Source organism: Mustela nigripes, chromosome 3 (assembly GCF_022355385.1).
Source record: "Mustela nigripes isolate SB6536 chromosome 3, MUSNIG.SB6536, whole genome shotgun sequence".
Lineage (NCBI taxonomy): Eukaryota > Metazoa > Chordata > Mammalia > Carnivora > Mustelidae > Mustela > Mustela nigripes.
Window position 1 is genome coordinate 188,985,019 of NC_081559.1, and position 7,847 is coordinate 188,992,865.

A 7,847-nucleotide genomic window follows, 5' to 3' on the forward strand; every position below is an offset into this window, starting at 1 on the left:
TCATCTGATTCCCCAAAGAGCCTGCCATTTTGCACAGGAAATAGAGTCTCAGAGAGGTTGAGTCACTTGCTCAGGGTCACACAGTTCATTCAGTGGTGGTGCCAACTTTCAAACCCTAATTCTTCTGACTACCGACTCTGACTCCTTCCACCACCCTCATCCTAGAACAATAACATTTTTAATCTTTTAACATACACTCAGAGAGTTAGCATTGCTGGGGAAGCCAGAGAAGCACACAGGCCTGGGAATCTGCATGTTACCTGCCCAGGTCCTCAAGTCCTCAAGTCAGCCAGTACTGCTCATGGATAGTGGCCAGCCAAAGAGCCAACTGTCCAGCTCTCCCCTGACACCCCTGCCCCTCTGCTCTAAGCCTGCAGGCACCGAGGGTAAGCTGTCAGCTTCGAGTCATCAAATCATTTGAAGGGGTGAGTCCAGCCCTGGGATGAGGTCAAGAGTTAACCCCTTTCCCCTCCCTGATTTTTCTTAATTTTTACTTCTCACACATTGCATCTTTAGAACCCACAGGGGGCCTGACTAACCTCTCAGAGACTTGGGGTAAGCCACTTTCATTCTTTGGGTGTCAGTTTGCTTCCCTGCAAATAACAGGTAGACCAGCTTGGAGGGCTCCCTGTGTTCATCACAGATCCATGCCAGCTCCCCACAGGGCCGAGTATATGGCAACAGAGGAAAGACAGGAGCTTACTGTGTGTTGCAGAAGTATTTCAGCGGGACTCTCCATTTGACTCTTACAACGAATCTATGTAGGATGCATTGTTACCATTATGCTTTTTGTATAACTGGGGAAACCAAAGCCAGGGCATTTCTGAAACCTGTTGGAGGTCACCCAGTTGGTAAGAGGTGGAGGCAGGATTTGAATCCAGGCATCTGGCTCCAGAGCAAGGCTCTTAACTGTGTGCTCCTAAGCATCAGGGAATGGATGAAGGATTGTACAAAGCTGAATCCATCCTTTCTTATGAGAAGATTATGGCGTTACTCTCACTTTGGCAGGCTAGAGAGTCAGGTACGTAATGGGCATTCCGCAGATGGACCCTGAGGTGTATTGATAGAGCCTAGATCAAGAAGTGAGTCTGACACTCCAGATGCTGCGAGTTTGCAATCAAGAGGGTGTAAGGAACCAGTGATGGTCCCTGTGACTTGGAGGCCGTGGCTGGGGGGAGGGAAGGAGTGGAGAAACTGGTGAGTCTGCAAACTGGGAAGGGCATGGCTACTGCCCAGGATAGCACGAGAATTACACTGCACGAGCTTCACTAGCAACCCCCTGCTCTCTGCCCTGGGCCCTGTTTGTTCCCTTCATGGCACACACCATAAGGCATTTGTTTCTCTTAAGTGTGTCTTACCCAACCGCACCCCAGCTGTAAACTTCCTGAGAACATGGTCCCTGTCTAGTATATTCCTCAGTGAACAACAACAACAACAACAAAACCATGTTCCCTAGCTGGTGGCTGGCACAAAGTAAGCATTCATTTCATTCGGTTGAGGTCCTGAAGGTGTCGTCTTTAAAGTGCCTGGAACAGCCCAGCATGGCTGGACGGTACTTTTGCCCCTTTCTCCTGATGCTGTTCCCCCTGCCCCACCTGCCACACCCCAAGGCCTCCAGCCACGGTCCCTGCTGCCTGGCCAGTGCCATGGAGGAAAGTATGACTTTGCAAAGCTGTTTGACGACAAAAGGGAGCCACTGAACTTCGAGGCCCTAGGGTTTCTGTCTGTAGCTCCGTTACCCTAATGAAATAAGCCCCCTCCCTTGGTGGTTCTCAGATGGGGGGAAGTGGTTTGGACCCAGGGTACTGATTTCGCTCGGAACGCCCGCGGAGCTGAGAGGGAGGAAGTCAGTCACACGGTATGGCCTCAATGCATATTTATTAAGGGAAGGGAGGGATGAGGGAACGGATAGCTGTACTCACAGGGCCCCACTCAGCTGGCTGACAAGAACTGAATAGTCTGCCCTGACATGCTGGAAAGGCTTAATGAGAATTTTTAGCTCTAGCCTCTGTCAGATCTGGGGGAAATAAATTCTTGCTGAATGTGCAATGAAAACTGAAGAAAAAAAAACAAAAAACAAAAAACAGTAGCCTTTATGAATGCACGAAGCTGGTTAGGGTTTACCACAAGGGAGACTTACTAAGTCTTAAAAAAGAGACCGTCACCTTGGTATGACAATGCCAGGTCCCCAAACTCAAGAGGGGGGAGCCGTATCTGTTACAGCTGCATCATACGGAGAAACTCGCAGAAATAAGCATTAAGAAAAATCAAGGAGCGTCCTGCTCTGTAGCTGTACGATTCGATTCGTTGTATGTCATGCTGTCTGTTACCTGACTGTTACCTGGGGCCACCTGAGGAGGCGGATGTCCTCTCCTTGTCTGGGTCAGGAATGCTATCTCTGCCGCTGCTTAGTACTTACCCTCTCCTATATATGACATATAATTTAAACTTCTTACAAACGTACAAGGTCTTTTTATGCAAAGGAAAATAAGACTCAGAGAGGCAAAGGGGCATGTACAGAGTCACATAGCTCCTTGGCAGCTGACCCAGAATGTTGACGCAGGTAGAGCTGATGACACCAGAGACTTTCCATGAGACCGTCTTGCTGCCCTGACTCTAAGATCTGTTTAAGACACAGAAGTCTAAATGGATTTTGATCTATTTCATAGGTTTTTAATATTATGATTATACTTTTCAGGACACATTTAACACTCTTGAATACCATTCTTTTAGCTGGATAAAATCATTTGCAAAAGATGTTGCTGGAACTTTGATTGGGGCTTATTTCACCAATTTTAAAAGGACCATAGCCCAGCTTATAGGTTGATGGCTCAGTGCCTCATAGCAGATCACAGAATTTGTACACTATGGGGAAATATTTCTCTTAAAATAAAGAGCACTGTTTTGGTACACACTTTGGTCCTTCATGTACTTGCTGTATCGGAGACTCTCCCCTCCCCCCCTCAGCCCTCAGAGCCCTTCGAGCCTCTCCCCAGCTGTATGACTTACACAAATGACTCACCCTCTCTCAGCCTCATTTTCTCATTTGTCAAAAGCACGTAGTAAGCATAAACTTGCGGGATTGCTCTGAGGACTGCGGGAAAAATAACTCTCCACGCAGTGACCCTCCCCCGCCCCTCAGCGTGGCCCCTCATCACCAACCCTTTGCACCTACACACATGGCCCCAATTTAGGACATTCTGAGGCCAAAGCCCAGGTCATTTTCCTGGCATCAAGCTCTCTGGATGTGTTGGCACCTTGAAGAATGCAGAGTACGCTGTATTCCCTAGAGAATGCCAGCTCTCCAAAATCTCCTCTAACCTCCAGTGTTTTCAGAGTTTATATACCTCACCTATTTGCCTTTCCTTTAATCCTCACCACCCCCCACCCCCCCGCTACCGTACACACACCTTCTCCTCTGCTTGTTGCTTATCACTGTTGGTTAGCACCGGCACCTTCCCAAAGATCCACCACCCAACTCCTAGAAGTACTACTGTGATCGGTCAGCCTGCTGGGCTCTGTGCACATTTTAGATGTCGTGACTCCCTGTTGGTAGCATTTATTGAACACCTACTATGTGTCTGAAATTGGCCTGGGTACTTTGCATATGTTAGCTCATTTCATCTGCCCAATGCCTATTGAGCTGGGTACTTTTCTTCCCACCTTACAGAGGAGAAAATGAAGGGCTGGAGAGGGTTAGATGTCTTGCCCAAGGTCATACAGCTAGGAGCACCGAAAGCAAGCAGGAGCTGCCCTTAGTATGAAGCCTGCTATGTGCCAGACTATTGCTCCGTAGCTAGGAAATCTCCTCTGGCAGGAGTGGCCCTGCCCCCCAGATCCCCGGCCCATCTTGCCATATGTAATTCTGCATCAAATATTCACTGGCAGCTGCCATGTGCTGGGCTCTGGGTCAGGTGCCGGCCTCCCTCGAGACGTGGCCCTGCCTGTTCTCGCAGAGTGCTTTCCTGTCCCCAGAAAGTCAATGCTCTGCCAGTTGTGGGTGTAGGAGTCTGAGGTTCCTCCCCGCCCGGCCCTTGCCATGTCCCCTGTGATACCTTCAAAAGCTGGGCATGATCTCCCCTGGGAGTAGCTATGGAGGACCCGCCGGGAACGCCGTCACTGTCTCTCCATCAGCTGCTGCTGCTCCAGCACAGTGAGCAGGTGGCCAGGCCTCTGCGGGTGCAGAGAAACCCAGGCTATCAAGAAGAACAGCAGTTGCTACACCGGCCACACACTTCCTCTGCTAGAAATGAGGAAGGAGCGCGGGACTTGCAGAAGAGCAGGTTCCTGTTTTTAGTAACCACTCTGAGTAGGCTTCTCTCTGTAAGGACAGGGAAGACCGTGGCATTATTATTTTTCATTTATTTATTTATTTATTTTTACAAAGTGCTTGGGAATGCGTGCAACTTGATTCTAAATGCCTGGGCTGTGCTCAGGTTCTCAGAGGCTGGGGCCTTCTTCTCTCATTAAAAGGCAGGGGAGGCTGAGAAGCTGCTCTCACACATCCCCAGAGCTCACTGTGTCCAAGGAGGCTGGTGCTCAGGCCTGCAGCTTGTTTTTTCTCAGCATCCTGGTTACTATAGCTTTTTTTGTCCCTGTGAAGGGGCCTCTGGAGCAGAGCTTCTGCCTGGGCTCTGCCACAGACAGGGTTTAATTGGCAGAGGTACGAAATAGTAGGCATCAAACCCACTACAGAAAGAAGCTGCCTATCAGCCTTCTGGGGCCAGGCAGGCAACCCCTCTGCTGTGCTACAACCAGAAGAAACTAGAAAGGCTATGAAATGTAGTCAGTCTCCCCGTGGGTTCTAGATTAAAAATGACTTAAGAAAACGTGGTGACTAGGTGCTGTGTGGGATGCTTGACTGGCTCCTGGATTGAGGGGAAAGACCTAGAACATTCTTGGGATGGAGGTGAGGGGTATTCACACAGATACTGCGCTGGAGATAATGTGTCAATGTTAACTTTCTGGGCCATGAAAATGACACTGCAGTTGTGTGGGAAGAGGTACTGGTTTTTAAGGAGGTACATGCTGATGTATCTGGAAAGCAAATGTCCTGACGTCTGCAACTTTCAAATGGTTCGCTAAAAGAAAAAGATCTATAATATGTAAATGTAAATAAATATAAATCAAGAAAAAGACGAGGGCCCCTGGGTGGCTCAGTCATTAAGCGTCCGCCTGCAGCTTAGGTCATGATCCCAAAGTCCTGGGATTGAGTCCCACAACAGGCTCCTTGCTCAGCGGGAGCCTCTCCCTGTCACTCCCCCTGCTTGTATTCTCTCTGTCAAATAAATGAAAAGCAAAGTCTAAAAAAAAAAAATAGACAATGAGAGAGGCAGAAAGCAAATGTGGCAAAATGCTGACATTTGCTGAATCCAGGTGAAGGGCATATGTGCCTTGTACTATTTCAACTTTCTGATGGGTGTAGCATTTAGAAAATAATAGTATATAGCTCCCCATTCATAGTATGTGTGTCCCCATTCACAGTATATGTGTCTTTCCATGGTGTGTGGGAAAGCTCAGGCGCATGGGGACTGAGGGCTGTTGGTCGTTGGACTGCCAGTGAGTTACGTGCCGGGGCTGGGGCGGCCCGCCAAGAGCCCCGGTTGGCCCCCGCTTCAAAAAGATGATGGAGCAGAATGTCCAGTGACTTCCCCAGAATCACATTCCCGGCCCCATCACAGAGCCAGGACCAGTGTCCAGGACTGATGACACGCTGTTCCCGCCCAGCAGTGCCAACATGGCCACCCAGGGACAGTCATTCAGAACCCTCACTCAGTGCACGTGTCACATCTATTGAAAGCATCAGGGCCACTTCTAAACTTGAACTCTGTGCTAGATAGTGCTTCCTTAGGCAACTTGTGAAAATACCCACTCTCTGGATAGGCAGCCCAAAAAGGCAGAAAGGAAATGTTGAGAAAGATTCCGATGGGGAAGAACAGAGGGGTAGAAGTCAAGCCAAAGTGGAGTTTTCCCACACGATTCACACGGAGGAGTAAAAGATGCGTGGGGGGGGGGACTACTTCCCACAAGTGGCCAGTGGTCGGGGGAACGCCTGTCGGTGAAGGCACCATGAGATGAGACCTGGCCTGGGACAAGCCAGGTTGAGAGGGGCAGGAGGGACTTGTGGCTTGGCACAGGCTTTAGGGTTCGGGGAAGCTCCAAGTCTGATGGCAGATGACAGAGAGATGGGGGACCACAGCAGGGTCTCCATCAGAGAACACAGTCCATGGACAGGAGAAGCTGCTACAGAGAAGCGCAGGATTGGGAGCCCCTGGTGGCCAGGACTGGAATATAGGCTCTGCCTGTTTCTGCTGGGTAATTCTGTGATGGGGGGTGGAGAGGGGGTGGGAGTGCTGCTAACTTCCCCTGGCTCTGCTGTTTCTTCATCTCCTTCTCACTTTGGGGGGCAGCTGCCAGGAAACAGAGGGAGATTGAGAATATGTTCCTAAAACCACCAACTCTGCTGCATGGGAGCTGACCCGTGGCTTAAGCCGTGGGGTGCAGAGGTGGGAGCCTAGGTCAGTAGCAGCAAGGGCAGGGATGAAGCCAGATCAGCCGAGCGCCTAGGTACAAGTGTCTGCAAGTGACCCCAACTTTAGACCTCTGTTTCCAGTTTCCCAGTGGGTTTTCAACCTTGGCCCTATGGACATTCTGGCCAGACCGTTCTTTGCTGTGTGTGTAAGTGGCAAAGGGTTGGGGACTGGGAGTGGAGGGGGGAGCCGTGCTATGCACTACTGGATATTCAGTAGCATCTGGCCCCTACTTACCTGATGACTGTAACACTGACTTCTGCCAAGTCATGACCACCAAGATGTCGCAGGCGTCATCATTGTGCCCTAGAGAGAAAAAGTACCCCTGAGAACCACTGGATTACAGCTGTCCTGCAGAGGTATGGGAGCATTGAATAGGTCAACCTGGGCAGTGTTCTCTCATGAATTGCAAATGCTGCTCAGTTTAGCAAAATTTATGACAATTGCAAAGTTTTTTTTTTTTAATTAACATATAATGTATTATTAGCCCCAGGGGTACAGGTCTGTGAATCGCCAGGTTTACACACTTCACAGCACTCACCATAGCACATACCCTCCCCAATGTCCATAACCCCATCACCCTCTCCTGACCCTCCTCCCCCCAGCAGCCCTCAGTTTGTTTTGTGAGATTAAGAGTCTCTGATGATTTGTCTCCCTCCCCATCCCATCTTGTATCATTTATTCCTTTCCTACCTCCCAACCCCCCCCATGTTGCCTCTCCACTTCCTCACATCAGGGAGATCATATGATAATTGTCTTTCTCTGATTGACTTATTTCGCTCAGCATGATACGCTCTAGTTCCATCCACGTCATCAATTGCAAAGATCTTATGTGTCCCACCTGTCTTGGGAACACAGACAGGGAGGGAATCCTCAGACGCGACACGAGTAGGGCTCCATCCCTCCCTGCCCTCAAGGAATTTCTAATCTTGTGGAGGAAAAAGACACACTGTCAGATCCCCAAGGGAATATAGGAAAGATGCCAATAGGGTGGGAACCCGACAGGGGTGTGGACTCTTAGTTACATAGGCACCTGGTGGTAAGGATGGTGGGACCAGATTGGATTGTTGGCATTCAAGGTCACTGACGTTCTGAGTCAGTACGAGAGATAAAGACATAAAAACACTTGGCAGGGGATGCCCCCACCAAAGACCTCAAGTATAAGTATAGGGTCAGCTCCACCCAGTAACAGTATGTCGGGAAGCCCCAATTTAGGGCTCAGAAAGATGCTCAAGTCTATCTGTGTAGAAAGACCTGCCTTCTGGAAGGATTTTCCAGTTAATTAACTATTAGGTCCCAGACTATGGCCCCAGAGAT

At 49.6% G+C, this 7,847-nt stretch overlaps 2 protein-coding genes across 3 annotated transcripts in view; one reads left to right on the forward strand and one right to left on the reverse strand.

The window, feature by feature from the left end:
* TG (thyroglobulin) overlaps positions 1–7,847 on the forward strand; it is a 236,969-nt gene that overhangs the window by 176,356 nt on the left and 52,766 nt on the right. The gene's annotated exons all lie outside the window — the stretch shown is intronic.
* Positions 1–7,847, reverse strand: part of SLA (Src like adaptor) — an 82,166-nt gene that overhangs the window by 28,899 nt on the left and 45,420 nt on the right. The window contains exons 2-3 of one of the 2 annotated variants that reach the window (XM_059395199.1): positions 6,768–6,836; positions 4,056–4,321 (exon numbers count right to left, since the gene is read on the reverse strand). The gene's annotated coding sequence lies outside the window, so the exon portion shown is untranslated. Of the gene's footprint in view, positions 1–4,055; positions 4,322–6,767; positions 6,849–7,847 lie in introns of those variants that run through there. The other variant, XM_059395200.1, reaches the window with a different exon arrangement.